A 24,963-nucleotide genomic window follows, 5' to 3' on the forward strand; every position below is an offset into this window, starting at 1 on the left:
CAGTGTTAGCTGTTTTGTTGCGCACAAACCTCGCTCTTATTGGTACGGGCCTGCAGTCTCCGTTTCTTGAAATATGAGTTAAGGGCCGCTAAGTGCTCTGTTAGTGTCCCCTCTGACTGACCAAGCTCTGTTGACTGACAAACCAGAGCGATATGATCTGCATAGCAGAACGTCCTTGAACATGTTTGTGGAAAGTCAGAATCATAAAGACTGGCCAGGAGAGGTGTGGGAACTGAGCCCTGTGGCACGTTAGTTCATAGTTTCCTTATTTTCACCCAAGCAAACCTGAAAGTATTCTTTACTTATCGTGTTATTAATAAGACAGGCTGTTTTCAACATTTAATTATTTTCAATAATTTGTAAATCATCCCTTCCCTCAGCCAGTGTCATACGCTGCCGTAAGGTCGATAAAGGCCTGAGATGTTTTTTAGTTTCTCCTGGAAACCGGCCTCTGTGAAAGTTGTAAGAGCTGGTACCTGGTCTTTGCAACTACAGTGAGGCCTAAATCCTGCTTGTTCTATTGGGATGCGCTCTAAAATACACCCACTAATTCTATTGTAAATAAGTTTCTCTAGGAACTTATACTTGCAATTAAGTAGGAAAATTGGAAATTTATGGTAAGGTCTTACCGGACCAAACTGCTGAGGTCATCGGTCCCTAAGCTTAGCCACTACTTAATCTTAATCTACCTTACGCTAAGGACAACGCACACGCCCATGCCCGAGGGAGGACTCGAACCTCCGACGGAGGGAGCCGCGCGGACCGTGACATGGCGCCTCAGACTGTCGGAATTAAGCAGGAAATTTGGCGAAAGTTTCGGGGAAGATCGTGTTATGTGTTGGGTTTTAAGATTGCCCCAATTTTTGTATTCTTCATTTTCTTGTTAACTGTTGTTGCCTTCAAAATAATAGAGAAGAAGCGATTCAGCCAGTGTTTGGCATCGCCAAGATGGGATGAAAATTCTGGATGTACATTATCAGACTCAAGAGTCTTACCACTTTTAACCTCTCCTAAAGCTACCTCTATTTCATCTAACGTGAATGGGGAAGAGTTCTGAATCTCTTTGAGACTGAGCTTTTAAATTTCTTACCCCTTTTCAGTCCTGATGTTAATCAACAATGTCACTGTCTCCGCTTATGTTTAATTGTACATATAGATGTTCACATCCGTTATTCCACTCTGCGATATATTCTCTCCTATATCCACGACGTATGTGTTTCGTAGCAGATGCAAGAATTTTTTAACATAGGAGGGTAATCCCAAAAGTAAGGTCTCCTATTTTTTTTATGACTACATAGACCTATTTATTTGTACAATGGCTTACATGAGTTTACAGATTGAACATTTAGGTATTTTTCGACGCAATCACCATTTCTGTCGATGCATTTTTGTAGACGCTGTGACAGTTTTTGTATGCCCATCTCATTCCAGCTCGCCTCCATGCTGTTCAGGAAGTTATGAACCTCTTCTTTCACCTTGTCGTTGGAGCTGAATCGCTTTCCGGCCAAATGTTCTTTTAACCTAGGAAACTGGGCGCCAAGCCAGGACTATAGGGTGGGTGGGTGACAATGTTCCACTGAAACTGTTGCAGGAGAGCAACGGTTTGTCGAGCGATGTGTGGGCGAGCGTTGTCATGGAGAATGTGTACGCTCTTGCTCAACATTCCTCTTCTCCGGTTCTGAATTGCCCTTTTGCGTTTTTTCAGAGTCCCTCAGTACCTGTCAGCGTTAATTGTGGTCCCAGCGATTCAGCTCCGACGACGAGGTGAAAGAAGAGGTTCATAACTTTCTGAACAGCATGGCGGCGAGCTGGTATGGCATGGGCATACAAAAACTGCCACAGCGTCTTCAAAAATGAATCGACAGAAATTGTGATTATGTCGAAAAACAGCTAAATGTTCAAACTGTAAACTGATGTAAGCCATTGTAGAAATATAGGTCTATGTACTTATAAAAAAAAATAGGAGACCTTACTTTTGGAATGACCCTCGCAATCTCCATTCAATGCCACGGTGTTACGGCACCTTACTAGGAGGGCCTGTATACCCGCACGCTACTGGTCGATGTCGGAGCCAACCGATTTCTGCAGCAATAACCTTCCGATCATCCACGTGCTGCTTCCTGCTGGGAACATCCTTCTGACGGCCATACAGATGGAAGTCGCAAGGTGCGAAAGCCGGCCTCCTCTCGGGTGCGCAATCTACGTAAGGCCTTGCGTTGTCATAGAGAAATGCAAGTTCGCTTGCATTACTGTGTCGACGAACACGCTGAAGTCGTTTCTTCAATTGCCTGAGGATGGCGTAATACATTGAAGAGTTGATAGTTGCACCGTGAGGGAAGACACCACCACCGGAGTACTCGCTTCAGACACACAGAAAGCCGTCGTCATAACTTTACCGACTGAGGACTCAGCTTTGAACATTTTCTTCGGAGGAGAGGTGGTGTACCACCATTCTGTGGATTGCCGTTTGGTTTCCGGTGCGAAGTCATGAACCCGTGTTTCATCGCCAGTGAAGATGTTCGACAAAAGTTGTCACGATCCGCTTTGTAACGCAATAGCAATTCCGCACAGATGATGCTCCGTTCCTTTTTGTGGTTTTCTGTTAGGCGGCGAGAATCCCAGCACGCAAGCACCTCAACTGGTGGTTGTCAGCACAACCAACTGAGAAGTCTAGTTGTGCAACGAAGTGTTTGACCCGTTGGTCATATCGAATGAGTGTGTCCGCACGTAGCAACACGGTTGTGTGTGGCCGGCCGACACGAGAGAGATCGGACAGGTTGGCTCGAGCTTGTTGCGATGACAGCAGAAGTCACTCCCAACGGCTCATCGCGCTTTCTTCCACTGCCAAGTCTCCGTAGACATTATGCAAGCGCCTATTAATGTCTGCAACGCTCTCGTTTTCCCCCAAAAGAAACTCAGTGACAGCTCTCAGCTTTGAAAGCACCTATGTTACAGACGCTACATATAACACCGCCACCTATGAAACCATAGGGGCGGAAGCGGGAATATTCCACGAAGTCCTTCAGCAAATTCCACTTTTTTTTACACCTGAATTGACCGCAAAAAATTATTTATTGAACGCCCCTCGTGTTATTTTAAGAAATACGTGAAAGTCACTTTTTTATGTATTTTTATTTATGTCAATACGCGTTTCAACTTTCACGCACGTTCAGTTGGCGTAACACATAGTTCAGTCTTCAGTTAAAACGTCGACTGCAATTTGGATGCTGACCTAAGATGTCAAAAACAATAATTTTGCTTAGTTACTAATATTACTTGTTAGATGTACTTACTTTCTACTCTGCGTGTTGTTTCGATTTTCACATTTATAATTATGGCTTAAACATATCTTTATTTGTATGCTGCACAAAAACAGCGCAGTATCCACCATACTGCCGACTGACATCCATTTTTTTTACACTGTGAAATTATTTTACGTATGTTATCAAAGTTCTATTTCTAGTTCCGTATGACTATAAATTTGAAAGTGCTTAATATCAATGTGCTACGTACTGTGTACGGTTACATAATAAGTGCAGTAGTGAGTGGTTAATTAGACTATACTGACTATTACAAAAATAATGAAGTAAATTTTACATAAAAATTAGTGTTACATATTTTATTCGCAGTTGGAGTGACATGTACAAAGAATAAAGGCGAAACAACTGATGTACATGATGTAAAACTATTACGTTATGTAATGCATGAACATTGGATGGGCTCACATTGGATGGGCTCACATTGGATATAACAGAAATAAACTTTGAGTACAGACATAATTTTCCGATGCGAACAAAGCTGTCAGTCCCAGCGTGGCATGCAAGTGAAGAAATTCTTACGGCACGATTACAAATGCGAAAATCGAAACAACAACACGCAGAGTAGGAAATAAGTACATCCAACGAGTAATGTATCGTAAATATACAACTTACGGAATATAGTAGCTAAGCAAAATTGTTATTTTGCGTAAAACACTGCAACATCCAAATTGCAGTCGATGTTTTTATTAACTGAAGATTCAAATGTGTATTACGCCATGTGAAGATGAGTAAAAGCCCGAAACGCGTGTTACATAAATAAAAATACATAAAGTAGTTGGTTTCTGTATTTACTAAAATAAAGCCGTGAATTTGTGAAGGGGAGACGCTAGTGCGACCATTTGTAGAGTTCTGTTCCAGTGTTTTGAGGACTTATTTAGTCTCTATAACTATTGCCACGTTACGGGACACTGCATGTGATCGCTTTGGTTGTCGAATGCTCTTGGGCGTTTGGGACTAGCTCCTGCAACAAAGTACCGTTGCTGAGAACACAAGTGAGACGTGGAGGTGTGCCGCTATAATGAGGCACATCTTAAAAGAGAACATCTGGCCATCTGCTTCTCTGTGACGGTGCTTGACTTGTCCACTAGACTCTAGCTGGCCATCGCGGCTGAGTTGGTCCTTGGCCGCTCCCCACGAACGACTCCTTGGGCCCAGCCTCGGCAGGAGTTCGCCTTTCGCTTCTTCTGAACGTTCTTTGCGAGCGTACGTGACCGCGGCTGCCTCGCCAATGTCCGCTCCCAACAGTGAGAGGCAGGTAATTTGCGCCAGCCCGAGTCCGGACCACAAAGATTCACAACGTGACTCGAGCGTCACGGTTTCCCATCGACGGAAAATTCCCGTGCTCACCGCTTACTGGTGTCTAAGGCCCTCTTGCTCATATTGTCAACGTCGTGATCGTTGTAAGGTAAAAGATAAATGTACGGTGTATTGCGAGACGAGTCGGCTGAACGAGCTACGCGCTGTTTCCGCAGTAACAGGAATGCTATGCCATTGTCCCCCCTATCGCTTAATATTTTGTTTGGCATTACGTGCCAGAATTCGTCTACGTTTACATCTGCATATATTCTCCGAAGCTACTGAACAGCGCATGGCAGAGGTTACTTTGTGCTATTGTTACTCACTCGCTTTCCTAATCTACTCGCAAACAGAGCCAGGAAAAACTGAATATGTATATGCCACAGTGCGAGCCCTAATGTTAGAGGCAATCTATCGCAGAAGACTGCCTTCTTCTTTCAACAGATTCCCATCTAAGCTCACAAGGCTGTCGTGCTGACCCAACCTGTTGGTGTCATATCTAGCGACAAACCTATGAACTGCATAGAAATCATCTTTCTAATCAGACGTGGAGGGGATTCCAAACAGTTGAGTAATACTCATGAATGAGTCGCAGAAGAGTTCTGTGTTTTCTCAAAAACTCCTAATAAACAATAGTCGTCATTCACCTACCCGCCTACTGCCCTTATAACTTTTTTATAAGGCAGTGTGAGTGCGAGAAGAACAAGGAAAAAATCTTACACGACATTGGAAATAGATAATTTATTAATCTTCGTTCAAAGTTCGACTGAGTTCATTGTACTTGTTACCCCACTTCTAGGATTTTGAAAATACCTCTACCGAAAAAATGAAGTGAAATTAAATGATAGTGTGTCATCATAGGTGGCCGGCAGTCCCCACCTGGGGAAGCCCCCTGTCGAGTTGAAAGTCTTTCCAGTTGACGCCACACTGGCCGACTTGCGTGTGGACGATGATGATGATGATAATGATGACGGTGAAGAGGACAACACAATGCCCTTTCCCCAAGCGGAGAAAATCTCCGAGCCGGGTGGGAATCGAAGCCGGGTCTGCTGCATGGCAATCGGACGCCCTGATCACTCAACTAAGGATTCGGACTTCTTCAGAAACGCTCCATTGACACATCTCTCCAGCAACAGCTTACAAGCGATTCGAGTACTTGTGAGGACAGAAGTTCGTTACCGGTGACGGTATTTGTTTCCTGACCACCAGACTTGTGCCACTGTTGACGAAGACCCTCCCGGCAGCTGTGGAGGAAGAGCTCAGCGATCACCTTGGTGCAGTTCGGGAGGCACAAGTTTTGCACCGGTTTCACCCTTTCCCTTCAGTCAGCTTCCACAAGCATGCACCGACGTAAAGAGGAGTCGCAACGCTAGAAAAATGTAGCGAATTGCAAGGAGATTAGCAGAGGATAGACGCTCGGTGCAAAGTTTGCTATTTGGCCGTGCTGTAGTGGGACTAATCTGTTGTCTAGAGGTAGCGTGTTAGATTCATAATCAAAACGTGTTCGGTCCCGGGTTCGATCCCCGCCACTGCCTAAATTTTGATAAATAATCAGCATTGGCGGCCGAAGGCTTCCGGCATAAGAAGTCAGCCTCATTCTGCCAACGGCCTTGTCAAAGAGGGCGGAGGAGCGGATATAGACTCTGATCACAGTATAGTAGTGATGAAGAGTAGGCTGAAGTTCAAGACATTAGTCAGGAAGAATCAATACGCTAAGAAGTGGGATACGGAAGTTCTAAGGAATGACGAGATACGTTTGAAGTTCTCTAACGCTATAGATACAGCAACAAGGAATAGCGCAGTAGGCAACACAGTTGAAGATGAATGGACATCTCTAAAAAGGGCCATCACAGAAGTTAGGAAGGAAAACATAGGTACAAAGAAGGTAGCAGAAGAAATACTTCAGTTCATTAATGAAAGGAGGAAGTACAAACATATTCCGGGAAAATCAGGAATGCAGAAATACAAGTCGCTGAGGAATGAAATAAATCGGAAGTGCAGGGAAGCTAAGACGAAATGGCTGCAGGAAAAATGCGAAGACATCAAAAAAAATATGATTGTCGGAAGGACAGAGTCAGCATACAGGAAAGTCAAAACAAACTTAGGTGACATTAAAAGCAACGGTGGTAACATAAAGAGTGCAACGGGAATTCCACTGCTAAATGCAGAGCAGAGAGCAGGTAGGTGGAAAGAATACATTGAAAGCCTCTATGAGGGTGAAGATTTGTCTGTGATAGAAGAAGGAACAGGAGTCGATTTAGAAGAGATAGGGGATCCAGTATTAGAATCGGAATTTAAAAGAGCTTTGGAGGACTTACGGTCAAATAAGGCAGAAGGGATAGATAACATTCCATCAGAATTTCTAAAATCATTAAGGGAAGTGGCAACAAAACGACTATTCACGTTGGTGTGTAGAATATATGAGTCTGGCAACATACCATCTGACTTTCGGAAAAGCATCATCCACACAATTCCGAAAACGGCAAGAGCTGACAAGTGCGAGAATTATCGCACAATCAGCTTAACAGCTCATGCATCGAAGCTGCTAACGAGAATAATATACAGAAGAATGGAAAAGAAAATTGAGAATGCGCTAGGTGACGATCAGTTTGGCTTTAGGAAAAGTAAAGGCACGAGAGAGGCATTTCTGACGTTACGGCTAATAATGGAAGCAAGGCTAAAGAAAAATCAAGACACGTTCATAGGATTTGTCGACCTGGAAAAAGCGTTCGACAATATAAAATGGTGCAAGCTGTTCGAGATTCTGAAAAAAGTAGGGGTAAGCTATAGGGAGAGACGGGTCATATACACTCCTGGAAATGGAAAAAAGAACACATTGACACCGGTGTGTCAGACCCACCATACTTGCTCCGGACACTGCGAGAGGGCTGTACAAGCAATGATCACACGCACGGCACAGCGGACACACCAGGAACCGCGGTGTTGGCCGTCGAATGGCGCTAGCTGCGCAGCATTTGTGCACCGCCGCCGTCAGTGTCAGCCAGTTTGCCGTGGCATACGGAGCTCCATCGCAGTCTTTTAACACTGGTAGCATGCCGCGACAGCGTGAACGTGAACCGTATGTGCAGTTGACGGACTTCGAGCGAGGGCGTATAGTGGGCATGCGGGAGGCCGGGTGGACGTACCGCCGAATTGCTCAACACGTGGGGCGTGAGGTCTCCACAGTACATCGATGTTGTCGCCAGTGGTCGGCGGAAGGTGCACGTGCCCGTCGACCTGGAACCGGACCGCAGCGACGCACGGATGCACGCCAAGACCATAGGATCCTACGCAGTGCCGTAGGGGACCGCACCGCCACTTCCCAGCAAATTAGGGACACTGTTGCTCCTGGGGTATCGGCGAGGACCATTCGCAACCGTCTCCATGAAGCTGGGCTACGGTCCCGCACACCGTTAGGCCGTCTTCCGCTCACGCCCCAACATCGTGCAGCCCGCCGCCAGTGGTGTCGCGACAGGCGTGAATGGAGGGACGAATGGAGACGAGTCGTCTTCAGCCATGAGAGTCGCTTCTGCCTTTGTACCAATGATTGTCGTACGCGTGTTTGGCGCCGTGTAGGTGAGCGCCACATTCAGGACTGCATACGACCGAGGCACACAGAGCCAACACCCGGCATCATGGTGTGGGGAGCGATCTCCTACACTGGCCGTACACCTCTGGTGATCGTCGAGGGGACACTGAATAGTGCACGGTACATACAAACCGTCATCGAACCCATCGTTCTACCATTCCTAGACCGGCAAGGGAACTTGCTGTTCCAACAGGACAATGCACGTCCGCATGTATCCTGTGCCACCCAACGTGCTCTAGAAGGTGTAAGTCAACTACCCTGGCCAGCAAGATCTCCGGATCTGTCCCCCATTGAACATGTTTGGGACTGGATGAAGCGTCGTCTCACGCGGTCTGCACGTCCAGCACGAACGCTGGTTCAACTGAGGCGCCAGGTGGAAATGGCATGGCAAGCCGTTCCACAGGACTACATCCAGCATCTCTACGATCGTCTCCATGGGAGAATAGCAGTCTGCATTGCTGCGAATGGTGGATATACACTGTACTAGTGCCGACATTGTGCATCCTCTGTTGCCTGTGTCTATGTGCCTGTGGTTCTGTCAGTGTGATCATGTGATGTATCTGACCCCAGGAATGTGTCAATAAAGTTTCCCCTTCCTGGGACAATGAATTCACGGTGTTCTTATTTCAATTTCCAGGAGTGTACAATATATACAACAACCAAGAGGGAATTATAAGAGTGGACGATCAAGAACGAAGTGCTCGTATTAAGAAGGGTGTAAGACAAGGCTGTAGCCTTTCGCCCCTACTCTTCAATCTGTACATCGAGGAAGCAATGATGGAAATAAAAGAAAGGTTCAGGAGTGGAATTAAAATACAAGGTGAAAGGCTATCAATGATTCGATTCGCTGATGACATTGCTATCCTGAGTGAAAGTGAAGAAGAATTAAATGATCTGCTGAACGTAATGAACAGTCTAATGAGTACACAGTATGGTTTCCGAGTAAATCGGAGAAAGACGAAGGTAATGAGAAGTAGTAGAAATGAGAACAGCGAGAAACTTAACATCAGGATTGATGGTCACGAAGTCAATGAAGTTACGGAATTCTGCTACCTAGGCAGTAAAATAACCAATTACGGACGGAGCAAGGAGGACATCAAAAGCAGACTCGCTAAGGCAAAAAAGGCATTTCTGGCCAAGAGAAGTCGACTAATATCAAATACCGGCCTTAATTTGAGGAAGAAATTTCTGAGGATGTACGTCTGGAGTACAGCATTGTATGGTAGTGAAACATGGACTGTGGGAAAACCGGAACAGAAGAGAATCGAAGCATTTGAGATGTGGTGCTGTAGACGAATGTTGAAAATTAGGTGGACTGATAAGGTAAGGAATGAGGAGGTTCTACGCAGAATCGGAGAGGAAAGAAATATGTAGAAAAGACATGAGGGAATGACTTCCATGGTACTAGAGGGAGCTGTAGAGGGCAAAAATTGGTAGAGGAAGACAGAGATTGGAATACGTCAAGCAAATAATTGAGGACGTAGGTTGCAAGTGCTACTCTGAGATGAAGAGGTTAGCACAGGAAAGGAATTCGTGGCGGGCCGCATCAAACCTGTCAGTAGACTGATGACAAAAAAAGATATGTAATACCATAATTATCCGGAAATCTTACGTGATTATACCATTACTGAACAACTGGAAATAGTAACATCCTTCAAATACCTTGGAGTATACCTACGGAGCGATTTCAAGTGGAATGACCAATATTCGAGAGGACTTGGAGAAGTAGGTTGTTCGTAATTACGGCAGGGCCAGTAGTTTTTATCGAATGCTACATTTCAAACAGACACAGATAGAAGACACTATTTTTCAGCCTTGTCACCTTCTCTGTGTAAACAACGATCAGAACACTGCACCTATCTTTCAATTACTCGATGTATACTATTGGCAAGGGATTTCAAATTGATTCCGTATTTCTAGATTTCCAGAAGGCTTCTGAGACTGTACCACATAAGCGGCTTGTAATGAAATTGCGTGCTTATGGAACAACGTCTCAGTTACGTGACTGCATTAGTAATGTCCTCTCAGAGAGGTCATAATTCGAAGTAATTCACGGAAAGTCATCGAGTAAAACAGCAGTGATTTCTGGCGTTCCACAAGGTAGTGTTATAGGCCCTTTGCTGTTCCTTATCTATATAAAGGATTTAAGGGACAATCTGAACAGCCCTCTTAAGTTGTTTACAGATGATGCTGTCGTTTATCGACTAGTAAAGTCATCATAAGATCAAAACAAACAGCAAAACGATTTCGAAATGATGTATGTGTTGCGCAAAAATTGGTAATTGACCCTAAATAACGAAAAATGTGAGGTCATCTACATGAGTGCTAAAAGGAGTTCGTTAAACTTCGGTTACACGATAAATCAGTCAAATCTAAAGGCCGTAAATACCTAGGCATTACAATTACGAACAACTTAAATTGGAAGGAACAGACTGGCTGGCTGTTTTCCAAGGAGTTCCTTGCGGGGTGGGGGAGTGGCCATGTACGTACAAAAACAGTACTCCATTTGAGTATATAGACGTATCAAGGCACTGCGCTAAACAGATATTTCAATATTGTGCAGGGGCAGTTGAATTTAGTGATAGAAAACTTCTGACTTTTGTTGTTCATAGGTCCCCTAACTCTGACTTCAAAGCATTTCTGCTCTAGCTGGAGATGGTTCTTTATTTCACTTTATAGGATGTACCAAAAATTAGCGGTATGTGTTGAGTTCAATATTAATTAGGTATGTGACTGTGCAAGAAAAAAAGGATGTTAGTAGATCTCCTAAATTCATATGATCTGATGCAGACTGTGCTTTGTCCAACTAGGGTGCAGGGGAACAGTAGCACAGCCATAGACAGTATTTTTATTCATTCTTCATTACTAGAAGGGCATTTTATTAGTAAAAGGGTGAATGGCTTTTCAGACCATGATGCACAAATTTTAACAGTAAAAGGCTATAGTACTGAAACAAATGTCACATTTAATTACAAACTGTGCAGGAAAGTCAATCCAACAGTAATAGTGAGTTTTTAAACCTGGTCAAGGAACAAGAGGGGAATGATGTTTATTGTGCTCATGTCAGTATCAGTAACAGAAATATTTTTAGTATGAACCTTAACACCTTTCTCGTGCTCTTTGATAGCTTTAACTTGCAGCCTGGGTGGCTGACTAGTGGGATAAGGAAATCATGTAGAAAGAAGCGGGATTATATCAAAATCTTAGAAGTAGTCACAATCAAATTACAGTGGCCCATTACAAACAGTACTGTAAGGTGCTTAAAATGTTATTAGGAAGGCAAAGAGTATATGGTACACAAATTGAATAGATAATTCACAGGATAAAATTAGTACCATATGGTCAGTTGTCAAAGAAGTGTCAGCAGCACAAGGTCGACGATATGAAGTCGGTTCATACTAAAAATATTTCTGTTACTGATACTGACATGAACAGTATTTAACAATCCTTGCTGGTGAATTAAATAAAAATTTAGTTTCTACGGGGAATCGTATAACTTTCGTGGCAAATCCCTTTCCGAGATTGATGTCTGAAATACTCCTCTGTGATACAGACAAGGGGGAGATTGAGTCAGCAATGAAATCACTGAAGACTAAGGACTTACATGGTTATGATGGAGTGCCTAGCAGAATATTAAAGTACTGTGCTACACATGTTAGCCCTGTATTTAGCCATATTTGTAATTTTTACTTTATGAATCGTCAGTTTCCTAAACGATTAAAGTACTCAGTAGTTCCTATGCCATCAGTTTTTGCTGTAGTTATTGAAAAGGCTGTGTATCTAAGGATAATTGATCGTTGTATATCACACGATTTGCTATCAAATGTACAGTTCGGCTTTAGAAGTCGTTAACAAGTGAAAATGCTATACTCTTTTCTCTGTGACGTACTGGATGGGTTAAACAAAAGGTTTCGAACGCTAGGCATCTTTTTGATTTAACTAAGGTGTTTGATTGTGTTGATAACAAAATATTGCTCCAGAAGTTGGACCATTAGGAAATACGGAGAGTAGCAACAAACAGCAAAAGATCATCACAATATTGAGAATGGCTGTGATGTGGGGTCTGAGTGGAGACAGTCAAGTGTGAGGTGCCACAGGGATCAGTGTTGGGGCCACTCCTGTTCCTTGTTTATATAAATGACATGCCCTAGTATTACGGGTAACTCTAAAATATTTTTGTTTGCTGATGACACTAGCTTGGTAGTAAAGGATGCTGTGTGCATCGTTGGCTCGGTTTCAAATAGTGCAATTCATGACCTAAGTTCATGGCTTGCAGAAAATAAACTAACGCTGAATCACAGTACGACTCTGTTTTTACAGTTTCTAACACACAATTCAACAAAATCCGACGTTTTAATAACACAGGATGGCCATATGATTAGTAAAACTGAACAGTTCAAATTTCTAGGTGTTCAGATAGATAGTAAACTGCCGTGGAAAGCCAACGTTCAGGATCTTGTTCAAAGACTTAATGCTGCTATTTTTGCTATTAGTACAGTATCTGAAATAAGTTATGGTTCAACACGAAAATTAGTCTGCTTTGCTGATTTTCATTCGCTTATGTCGTATGGTATTATATTTTGAGGTAACTCTTCCCATTCTAAATGGATATTTTTGGCTCAGAAACGGGCGGTTCGGGCAATAAGAGGTGTAAGTTCACGAACCGGTTGTCTACCCCTGTTCACGAGTCTGGGTACTTTGACATTGACCTCTCTCTCTCTCTCTCTCTCTCTCTCTATATATATATATATATTCCTTACCGTCATTCCTTGTTAACAATATTAGCTCATCCCCAAAAATAAGCAGTTTTCACTCAGTTAATACTCGACAGAAATCAAACCTGCATTTGGATCGGACTTCCTTAACGTTTGTGCAAAAAGGTGTGCAGTATACTGTTGCTTCCATTTTCAATAAGCTACCACTCGAATTCAAAAATCTTAGCAGTAATCCACGCGCTTTCAAATCTAAACTGAAGAGTTTCCTCATGGGTCACGCCTTCTATTCTGTCGAGTAGTTCCTTGAAAAATTAAGCTGATTCTCGTTGTATTGTTGTTTTCGTTTACTTAAACTTATGGGCTGATTTTTTTTCGAATTCAAAAACATTTTATTTTTATCTGTTATTACATTTATGTTGTAATTTCATGTAGTGACACGTTCCATGTCCTTGGAGATTTGCTCCTCAATTTTGTTCTACGGAACTTGACGTGTAAATAAATCAAAATAAATAAATTATGGGGAAGGCTAACCAAAGAACGCGTTTTATTGGTAGGACTCTTAGCAAATGTAACAATCGTACTAAAAGGACTGTCTACACTATGTTTGTCGGGCGTGTTTTAGAATACTGCTGCACGGTGTGGGATTCTTACCACATTGGATTGACGGATTAAGTCAGTAAAGTTCAAAGAAGAGCAGCACGTTTTGTATTATCGCGAAATATGGGAGAGAGTGTCACAGAAATGATATAGGATTTGGGCAGGAAATCATTAAAAGAAAGGCGTTTTTCGTTACGGCGGAAGCTTTTCACGAAATTCCAATCACCAACTTTCTCCTCCGAATGCGAAAATATTTTGTTGATGTCGACCTATATAGGGAGAAACGATCACCATAACAAAATAAGGGAAATCAAAGCAGGCACGGAAGGATACAGGTGTTAGTTTCTTCCGTGCGCTGTACCAGATTGGAATAATAGAGAATTGTGAAAGTGGTTCGATGAATCCTTTGACAGTCACTTAGATGTGAGGCCTCGGTCTAATTGTTGGCACCATCTCACAGCGGCTGGATGCGACACTGCATTTGGACCGTACTTCGCAGAGAATCTAAGTGCTATTTAGGCGTTTTCCCCACAAGACTCGTACTGTGCCGCCCACTTCAACTTTGGAGTGGGTTTCCAGTCACCACGCCATCTCAGTCGCACGCCGCGATGTAGCTGGTATCCGTACAGCAACACAACTGTATCCGCGGGAAACCCAGAACAATACGGCACTCTTGTTTCGGCATGGTCGTAGCTTGGGACGACATGTATATCTTAATTTTTGAAGTCCATGCGCTAAATTGATCGTAGGAAAGGCAGATGCCAGGCTGAAATTCATTAGAAAAGCTGTCATTCGTGACGGCTGAGTCCACACACAAGGGAAGTAGCTTACAAAAACGGCGTTCGCCCGATATTTGAGAATTTCTCTTAAGTTTGTGTCCCTTACCAGACAGAAATCATAGAACAAATAGAGGAATTCGAAGTACAGCGCAGAGATGTTCATCGAACTTTATTGGTTGACGCTACGACAGAACAGTTGTGCATCACGGTGTAGTTTACTGTTAATATTTCTAAAGTGCACGTTTCTAGAAGAGTCAACAAACCTATTGCACCTTCCTAACTATATCTCGCAAAAAGACCGTAAAGGTAAATCGATCACTTACAGTAGGCTTACCAACAATGTTTCTTCCCGCGCACTTTTCGTGATTGGAACAGGAAATGGAGAGTGTAAGTGTGGGCCGGCCGTAGTGGCCGAGCGGTTCTAGGTGCTACAGTCTGGAACCGCGCGACCGCTACGGTCGCAGGTTCGAATCCTGCCTCGGGCATGGTTGTGTGTGATGTCCTTAGGTTAGTTAGGTTTAAGTAGTTCTAAGTTCTAGGGGACTGATGACCTCAGAAGTTAAGTCCCAGAGTGCTCAGAGCCATTTTTTTGTAAGTGTGGTTCACGAAGTACCCACCCCCACACGCTACCAGGTGGCTTGCCGTTTCTACAGTCGTCCATACGATACATCTGCGAATACGTTGAATAATACAGAAAGTGGAAGGAGGCAACGCAGTATACGGATCCACTCACAGCCTACTGGATAGATCAATGAATCAAGAGTGTCATCCCGCCAATGGCGGCATGCTGTTCCCTTAGCATCCTTCCCTCGACAAAGCAAGCAACTAGTAATGTAAAGAAGTCTTATCTCGATTTCCGGGAGGAAGCACAACGATGTCCCAGCCGTAGTTGCTCATTCGTTTGCCAGCGGGAAACACGTTACTAAGGCAAACAACATTACGCTGCAGACCAAGCTTATCTCTTCATAGGTATTTGTCCTTTGTTGCATGACGGAGCTTCTGCAATGATTGCAAGTAACGGCTCGGCATTCAGTGCCGCGACAGTGAGCGTAAAAAGAAGAAAAAAAAATGTTCGTCATTACAACTGACAGTTCAGCTGACATTTAAAAATTCACGTGTTTTTCCTGACCAGTATATTTATCTGTTCCAGGTTCTGGTCTGTGACAGAAGAGCAAGGGTGACTTGAGCTGGACCACTCTCCAACGTAAGTATTTTCTTCCTTAAACAGTTTTATTGCTGGCCTCTGTGGCAATAGGCGCACCCCTCCTATCCCTTCCCCATCACTTCCACCGCGGTTGTATCTTTTAAATGTGTCATTACCTGTGTATATCCTAGACAAAGACAGATGTAAAATAAAGTACAAAAAATACGGACGTAAAAGGTAATTGGGTAGCAAGTATAATATGCGACGAGTGAATTCGAAGAGGACTCTGAACATGTAGTAAGAATTGAAAATTTGCAGCAGCGCTGTATGGCCGCGCGGTTTGAGGCCCCCTGTCACGGATTGCGCGGCCCCTCCCTTCGGAGGTTCGATTCCTCCCTCGGCCATGGGTGTGTGTATTGTTCTTAGCGCAAGTTAGGTTAAGACAGTTTAAGTAGTGTGTAAGTCTAGGGACCGATGACCTCAGCAGTTTGTCCCTTAGGGATTCACACACATTAGAACAGTTTGAAAATTTGAACCTGACATGGACTGAAAACTGGATCCCTGGTTATCGAGAACGGTCGCTGTAAACATCTGAGTTAGACTCCAGGACTGACTCCAACTTTCCTAGTCACTGATGTTCCCAACCAACGATTTCCAAACGCTGCAAAGGTATGGGCTTTGGGTATAGCGCCAAGGGCGACAGAGTCTTTGGATTAGGCCGGTATTATAAAGGTGATGTTCTATGAAACATCTTTTGTCAAAAGTAGGACAGTACTGTAAGTTTTATAAAAAGTACGATAAAGTAAGAGTCGAAGGACATGAAAGGGAAGCAAAGGTTCAGAAGGAAGTGAGATGGGGTTATCCACGATGTTATTCAATCTGTACATTGAGCAAAAAGTAAAGAAAACCAAGAATAAATTTAGAGGGAGAGGGAGAGGGAGAGGGAGAGGGAGAGGGAGAGGGAGAGGGAGAGGTTTACTAACGACATTATAATTATCTGAGACAGCAAAGGATTTGGAAGGGCAGAGACGGCCATTGTGGCTGAGCGGTTCTAGGCGCTTCAGTCTGGAACCGCGCGCCCACTGCGGTCGCAGGTTCAAATCCTGCCTCGGGCATGGACTGATGACCTCAGATGTTAAGTCTCATAGTACTCAGATCCAATTGAAGGGCAGAGCAGCTCACTGCAATGGACAATGTTTTGAAGTGGGGTTATTAGAGAAAAATCAACAAAAGTAAAAGAGGGGATTTGAATGTAGTCAGACTAAATCAAGAGATATTGAGGGAATTAGATAGGAAATGAGACCCCTCAAAGGAGTGGATGAGTTGTGATATTCCTGTGGCAAAATTATAGGCAATGGCTGAAGCAGAGATGATATAAAATGGATACTGCCAATAGAAAGAGAACGATTTCTGGAAAAGAGTTTATTTGTTATCATATAATGTAAACGTAAGTGTTAGGAAACACTATCTGAATGTAGTTGCCTGCCTTGTAGCCTTGTATGGCAAAAAAAAAAAAAAAGTGGGCGATAAGTACTTCAGGCAAGAACAGAATAGAAGCTTTTGAAATGTGGTGCTACAGAGTAATGCTGAACACTAGATGGGTGGAGCGAGTAACTAATGAGAGGGTGCTGAATCAGACTGGGTAAAATGGAACTTCATGGCCCACAGTGACTAAAACAAAGGGATAGGTTGATGCGCCGCACCCAGAGGAATCATGGAGTCGCCCATTTGGTAACTGAGGAAACTGGATTGTAGAGGGAAACAAAGGGATGAATATACTGGGCAGGTTCAGACAGATGTACTCTGCAGTAATTACTTATTCGGAGACGTTGAGGCTTGCACAGGAGTCACTTTGACCCTACGTCAAACCAGTCTTCGGAAAGAACACCACAACAACAACTTGATAGATATACCCCAGTACATCGTCAAAGATAATTATGAAGTGTCATTTAAAAAAAAAAAAAAGTTTTACAGTCAAATTACGCTGCCACAAGGGGTTTGATTTAAAGGTACTGAAACGAATGAATCTACACTATGTGATCAAAAGTATCCAGACGACCCCACAAACATAAGTTTTTCATATTGGGTGCATTGGTGCTGCTCCTGACTGCCAGCTATTCCATATCAGCAACATCAATCGTCATTAGACATCGTGAGAGAGCAGAATGGGGTGCTCCGAGGAACTCAAGGACTTCGAACGTGGTCAGACGATTGGGTGTCACTTGTGTCATAGGTCTGTATGCGAGATTTACACACTCCTAAACATCCTTAGGTCCACTGATCCGATGTGATAGTGAAGTGGAAACGTGAAGGGACACGTACAGCACAAAAGCGCACAGGCGGACCTCGTCAGTTGACTGACAGAAACCGCCGACATTTGAAGAGGGTCGTAATGTGTAATAGACAAACGTCTATCCAGACCATCACACAGGAATTTTAAACTGCATCAGGATCCACTGCAAGTATATACTGGAAATGGAAAAAAGAACACATTGACACCGGTGTGTCAGACCCACCATACTTGCTCCGGACACTGCGAGAGGGCTGTACAAGCAATGATCACACGCACGGCACAGCGGACACACCAGGAACCGCGGTGTTGGCCGTCGAATGGCGCTAGCTGCGCAGCATTTGTGCACCGCCGCCGTCAGTGTCAGCCAGTTTGCCGTGGCATACGGAGCTCCATCGCAGTCTTTAACACTGGTAGCATGCCGCGACAGCCTGGACGTGAACCGTATGTGCAGTTGACGGACTTTGAGCGAGGGCGTATAGTGGGCATGCGGGAGGCCGGGTGGACGTACCGCCGAATTGCTCAACACGTGGGGCGTGAGGTCTCCACAGTACATCGATGTTGTCGCCAGTGGTCGGCGGAAGGTGCACGTGCCCGTCGACCTGGGACCAGACCGCAGCGACGCACGGATGCACGCCAAGACCTTTGGATACTACGCAGTGCCGTAGGGGACCGCACCGCCACTTCCCAGCAAATTAGGGACACTGTTGCTCCTGGGGTATCGGCGAGGACCATTCGCAACCGTCTCCATGAAGCTGGGCTACGGTCCCGCACACCGTTAGGCCGTCTTCCGGTCACGCCCCAACATCGTGCAGCCCGCCTCCAGTGGTGTCGCGACAGGCGTGAATGGAGGGACGAATGGAGACGTGTCGTCTTCAGCGATGAGAGTCACTTCTGCCACACATCACGCCGGTAAATACCGAAAGACGCCACTCTTGGTGTAGGGTGCGTAAACATTGGACGACTGAACAATGGAAAACCGTTGTGTGGAGTGACTACTCACGGTATAGTGCCAACAGTAAAATTCTGAGGCTGTGTCGTTATGGTGTGGTCGTGTTTTTCATAGAGCGGGCTTGCTCCCCTCGTTGTTTTGCGTGGTACTGTCACGACATAGGCCTACGCTGATGTTTTAAGCATCTTCCTGCTTCCTACTGCTGAAGAGCAATTCAGGGATGGTGATTCGAGCTTTCAATACGATCGAGCATCTGTGCCTAATGCACGGCCTGTGGCGGAGTGGTTACACTCCTGTAATGGATTGGCCTGCACAGAGTCCTGAGCTGAATCCTTTAGAGCACCTTTCGGATATTTTGGAACGCCGACTTCGTGCCAGGTCTCACCGACCGACATCGATACCTCTCCTCAGTGCTGCACTCCGTGAAGAATGGTCTGCCATTCCACAATAAACCTTCCAGCACCTGACTGAACGTATGCCTGCGAGAGTGTAAGCTGTCATCAAGGCTAAATTGGGGCGAAAAACGATACTGAATTCCAGCATTATCGATGGAGGGTGCCTCGAACTATGTCATTCTCAGCCAAGTGTCCGGATACGTTTGATCACATAATGTATATAACTGCTTTTTCATTGATTTTAACTCCTTCAATCCATTCATTTCACTCCAGTGCATTTGATTCATTTCACGAAAATGACCAGAATCACAACTCTGTGGTAGAGGGTGTAAGGCTTAAGGACTCAGAAACAAAGTATAAAAAATAGTAAGCACTTCCTTACTTTACTTATAGATACGCACTGCATTCGAACTGCAAAAAACAATGATTATATGACTTCAATAAAATAAATTAAATCGCTGCAAGCTGTTGGAAAAAATGTGTTACTGTGGGGAAAATTATCACCGTGTGTTGAATATGTGGTTTGAATAAATCTTGACACTAATAGTTCACCACATTGCCAACGAACGGGACTGCCTGTAATATCGAACAAATGCAGGTGCAGTCATACTCGACCAGAGAACTAATTGATGACATTCGTTGCGAACGTTGGTGTACTTAGTGAGGTCAACTGGTACCAAACGTGGATGTAGCAGGACAAACTCCTCCACAGGATACGTATTACTTTGAAAACTGTCATGTGATATGAACACAGAACCCGAAGCTCTTATTCTTGATATTGATGCTGAAAACACTGCTGACTATCGAGTCGAATCTAGTTCCAGATCGTTGCAAAAACCGCTCCGTTAGCAATATGCCCGCACCCTACTTCTTACTTAAGAGAACGTGAAGAACATGTGGAGGGACCCTCATTTAGTTGCACATACTTTCATGTCGTACTTAACTCAAATTTTTCGTTTTGCATTCTTACGCGTAAGCACCAAACAGGCGGCGAAGACGCCTCGCGGAGTAACTTCAGGTCCTGCCGAGCGGTGACGTAACTCAGCTCTTAGCCACATGCCTCGGTAGTAATTCCATTTACAGCCATTCGCTTTCCAGAAGATTTCAAAAGCTGTTCGGAAAACACGAAACAGCATTCCATTAGATAACAGAAAGACAGCACATAAACCAGAATCATTGCTACACAGCTATCTGCTCCGGAACGGACTTTGAGTAGTCGCAGGGACGCTATTCCACTGGATTCTTACTGCGAATCATCAGTGCTCTGTTACGTCAGAAGCTACGTCGATTGGGAGTGACTCCATTCGATCTGAGTGTGTGTAAGCTCTCTTACTTGTTAGAAACTCTATCATACCGGCTTCCTTAAGTTCTGACTAAGAGTTTGTACTTTACGCATATGGGACTTAATTTGGAGCTGGGATAATGCTATAGTTTGTGTGCAGCATTAATTGAACATCGCATGTTTTTATCCAGTTGTGTTAGTTTCCGTTGCTGCATAACTTCAGTATACGTAACACGACTATCTCTCGAACAGAGGTGATAAATGAAAGTTACTAAATGTGGTGTCACCGCCAGACACCACACTTGCTAGGTAGTAGCCTTTAAATCGGCCGCAGTCCGTTAGTATACGTCGGACCCGCGTGTCGCCACTGTCAGTGATTGCAGACCGAGCGCCGCCACACGGCAGGTCTAGTCTAGAGAGACTCCCTAGCACTCGCCCTAGTTGTACAGCCGACTTTGCTAGCGATGGTTCACTGACTACATACGCTCTCATTTGCAGAGACGACAGTTTAGCATAGCCTTCAGCTACGTAATTTGCTACGACCTACCAAGGCGCCATATTCAGTTACTATGAATGTATTATGAACAGATAATATTGTGAATCATGTACCGTCAAGAGCGACGTTCATCATTAATGGATTAAAGTTAAGTGTCAAACTAATTTCATCCGCTTTCTGAATTCTCATTCCTTGTCATGTTCCAGACCTCACGTCAGTATAGTCCTTCCCTCCTCACGCTAGCCTGCTTAATGGTTCAAATGGCTCTGAGCACTATGGGACTTAACATCTATGGTCATCAGTCCCCTAGAACTTAATACTACTTAAACCTAACTAACCTAAGGACGTCACACAACACCGTCATCACGAGGCGAAGAAAATCCCTGACCCCGCCGGGCCTGCTTAATGGTGTTCGTATATTTCGAACTGTGCAGGTAAGACTTCACCTTTGCTTCCCACTCTACAGTTACGGTACGTACGATTATGGGTGGCACCTGAAAAATACTAGGAAAAGTAATGTCCGCGAACGGTTTCCAACTGCAGGCGCCTTTCAAATGTGTTGCCTGAAAACAGCAATTTGTTCTTTACAGCAGCTCCGAAATTAAAAGTTCATACTAGGAAGGAAAATAGTGCGCCTATTTAACGCTCTCAGCACACCTTTTCGTAACAACTAGACTTTGCTCTCGAGTTAATAGTTTTGCGTTCGCTACGATCGAGTCCTTTACACTCCGTAACTGATTTAAGTAGACTACTAGAAATGTTCCCTCCTTCAGCGCTCGCAACGCTACTTTTTACGTAACGCATAAAAGCCGCTTGATAGTTGTCGTCGGTAAAATTTAATCATTAAAGTTGTTCGCCGTACGTGGAGATCAGTGAAATCCCATAGTCTAATTTATCAGTTCGTCGTACGCAAAACACTCCACTTGCCACGAGCTATGTACCACAGATGACTTTACGGGAGACAGCCAATAAAGAGGACAGACCAACTCCTCCATCGCTCTGACTACGAAGTTCCGTACAAATCAACCCAAACTGTTTTCGAAGTACAGCAGATCCAAGACAGAGCGCGGAAGGACGTGAGGATAGCGCCGTGGAACATGCTCGGCGTAGCATCCTCACTTTTGTAGTCACGTCTTCCTCAGTTTGCGTGTAATATTACGCTTTATTGATAATTTTTACTTTATGGAACGAGTGACAGCAACTGCATGAAACACAATTTTAGTGTCATACGCGTTTCGCCTTTATTTTCTGCGAGGCATCTTCAGTGGCAGGTTACATGGACGATTTCCTACATATTACGCTCCTGTCGCATTTTTGATGTTTTTGTTCTTCTAAGTGAAAATTTTCGATTTTTTCCCCACATTTCACAGCAATATGACCTTGATACTTGCTTCTATGCAGTTGCATCGAAAGAAGTGTCAAGTTCGTAGTGCTGCGAAATGTGGGAAAAAACTGCAGATTGGCATTTAGAAAAAGGACAACACCAAAAATGCAACAGGAGCGTAATATGTAGGAAATCGTCCATGTAACCTGCCACTGAAGATGTCTTGCACACACGACACACATCTTTAAGTGATAAGTTGAGAAAACCATCTCGAAACAAACGTGCTACAGAACGCCACTGTTTCCTGTGCATGTACCCCGACATCAATATGGGATATGATCACCACGCACAGGTACATAGGCCGCACAACGGGTTGGCATACTCTCGATCAGGTGGTCGAGCAGCTGCTAGGGTGTAGCCTCCAATTCTTGCACCAGTGCCTGTCGGAGCTCCTGAAGTGTCGTAGGGGCTTGAAGACGTCCAGCGATACGTCGACCGAGAGCATCCCAGACGTGCTCGATGGGGCTTAGGTCTGGAGAACAGGCAGGCCACTTCATTCGCCTGATATCTTCTGTTTCAGGATACTCCTCCTCGATGGCAGCTCGGTGGGGCCGTGCGTTATCATCTATCAGGAGGAAGGTGGGACCCACTGCACCACTGAAAAGGCGGACATACTGGTGCAAAATGACGTCCCGATACACCTGACCTATTACAGTACTACTGTCAGACATGCAGGGGTGTACTGTGTTCTTGACACCATGTTTGTCGGGCTCTCCTGTGGCCAGGGGTCAGTGGAATGCACCTTGCAGGTCTCCAGGCAAATAAACCATGACTGTTCAGCCGTCTGTAGACTGTGTGTCTGGAGACAACTGTTCCAGTGGCTGCGGTAAGGTCCCGAGCAAGGCTACCTGCAGTACTGCGTGGCCGTCTGCGGACACTAATGGTGAGATGTCGGTCTTCTTGTAGTGTTGTACACTGTAGGCATCCCGTACTGTAGCGCCTGGACACATTTCCTGTCTGCTGGAATCGTTGCTATTATCTGGAGATCACACTTTGTGGCACACGGAGGGCCTGTGCAACGACCTGCTGTGTTTGGCCAGCCCACAGTCGCCCTAATATTATACCCCTCAATACCGTCATGAATGTGCGTTCTTTGAACGATTTTCAACACACGGTCGCCATTAGGACGTCTGAAAACGTCAGCACACTTGCTCGCTGCACCGTACTCTTGACATGCATCAACACACCTCTGCCTATGTGGACTGTTGCGAGCGCCACCGTGCAACGACCGCAGGTCAAATGCATCGCATGGTCATACCCCGAGGTGATTTAAACCTGCAAACCGCCCACCAGAGCGTTGTTTCACCATGTATCAGCATTATCCTTAATTTATGAGCACGAGTGTACTTTGACACTCGCAAAGTCACTGATAAAAATCTATAGATGGACTATCTGTATCACGATTCCCCAAAACGTGTTCCACGAAACACTGGCGTTCCGCAGGAAGTGAATAAGTGCTTCTCGAAAAACTACTAATAACATGGCGTTCTTTTTTCAATATTTTGACGGAACTGTTGTTTTTAATTGTATTAGGAGTTCTGTGTTGTAAGAATGATTTAAATTTGGAGTAATCACTGAATAAAAGAAATTGTTCTCGTTTTTTTTTTTTTAATTTCATTAACCTTCAAAATAAAGGTGTTTCGTCAAAGGAAAAGTTTGCAAACCTCTGACCTATATATGCAATTAAGTTTGTCCGGTACTTTTTAAGTAGGAGGTACGTACATCTAGAGGTATCTTCCCTACATCACGCTGTTGCAAACGGACGTTACATGACGACACAGATATAAATCTGAATACAGCGAACAGACACGTCAATGACCAGACCTACAGTTCATAGTTTCGTGAAAAAGAAGAAAAAAATTGGGCATGAGGGAGATTTTAATACGGATCTCTTCCTTCGCAGCCTATCACCGTGACCGCAGAAACACGACGCCGTAGCTACGGAAGTAAACTCGACGCTGCACTTCTTGGGCTTGGAGCGTTCACTGCTTGTATTTTGCTTGTTTTTCAACAGTTCAGTACACCTTTTTTCATGCTTGGTCTGTGTTCAGTTTTTGACGGGCTATTCACTAGGCCATTTTACGACTAAATCTGACGGGGTTGCGATGGGGAGTTTCTGTTGTAAGAGTTCTGACTGACGCTCAAGTCTGAGTCAACGTTCTACGACAGTGCAAAGTATTGCCCAATAAGAATTCAGATAACTTGGCAGTTTTCTCATAAAATACGGAAGCAACATTATTTTACGGCGCCAGAGTTTAATCTGGACGTGAATAATGCTGTCAGGAATGTTATGCGTTTCACATTATCACGACTGACAAGGCCGGACAAGTTGATGCTGAGCTATACTGTAATTAACTTAAGCGCTCTGGGAAAAATTGCCATTTGCATTATCTGCAGATTGGTACAAAGCCGCTTTCACGTCGTTTGAGGACAGTTGTCGCTTAACTTGTCAACGATGATGCGCAGAAGGTCCTGTAGTAGATATGTGAGAATCGAAGAACGCCTGACAATCCATGTTATGCCTTAACTGCCGATTAGCTATCACCTCAGGTGTTGTGAAACCTGCGCAGCGCTGCTCCACACACACGTTTCCTCATCATTAACCGCTTTTTTAGACGACAGCTTCAGCTGGGCTCGTTATGTGCAGGGCGCCAGCAGCATTCTCACGAATATTGTGAAGAAAAACCGACCGATGATAACTATCGCGACATTCTAATAGAATGA

At 44.5% G+C, this 24,963-nt stretch overlaps 1 protein-coding gene across 1 annotated transcript in view; it reads left to right on the forward strand.

Moving 5' to 3' along the window:
• LOC126355684 (organic cation transporter protein-like) overlaps positions 1-24,963 on the forward strand; it is a 580,417-nt gene that overhangs the window by 282,131 nt on the left and 273,323 nt on the right. The window contains exon 4 of the mRNA XM_050006069.1: positions 15,447-15,500. The gene's annotated coding sequence lies outside the window, so the exon portion shown is untranslated. The remainder of the gene's footprint in view (positions 1-15,446; positions 15,501-24,963) is intronic.

The sequence above is a fragment of the Schistocerca gregaria genome, chromosome 1 (genome assembly GCF_023897955.1).
Source record: "Schistocerca gregaria isolate iqSchGreg1 chromosome 1, iqSchGreg1.2, whole genome shotgun sequence".
In the NCBI taxonomy this organism is placed as follows: Eukaryota; Metazoa; Arthropoda; class Insecta; order Orthoptera; family Acrididae; genus Schistocerca; species Schistocerca gregaria.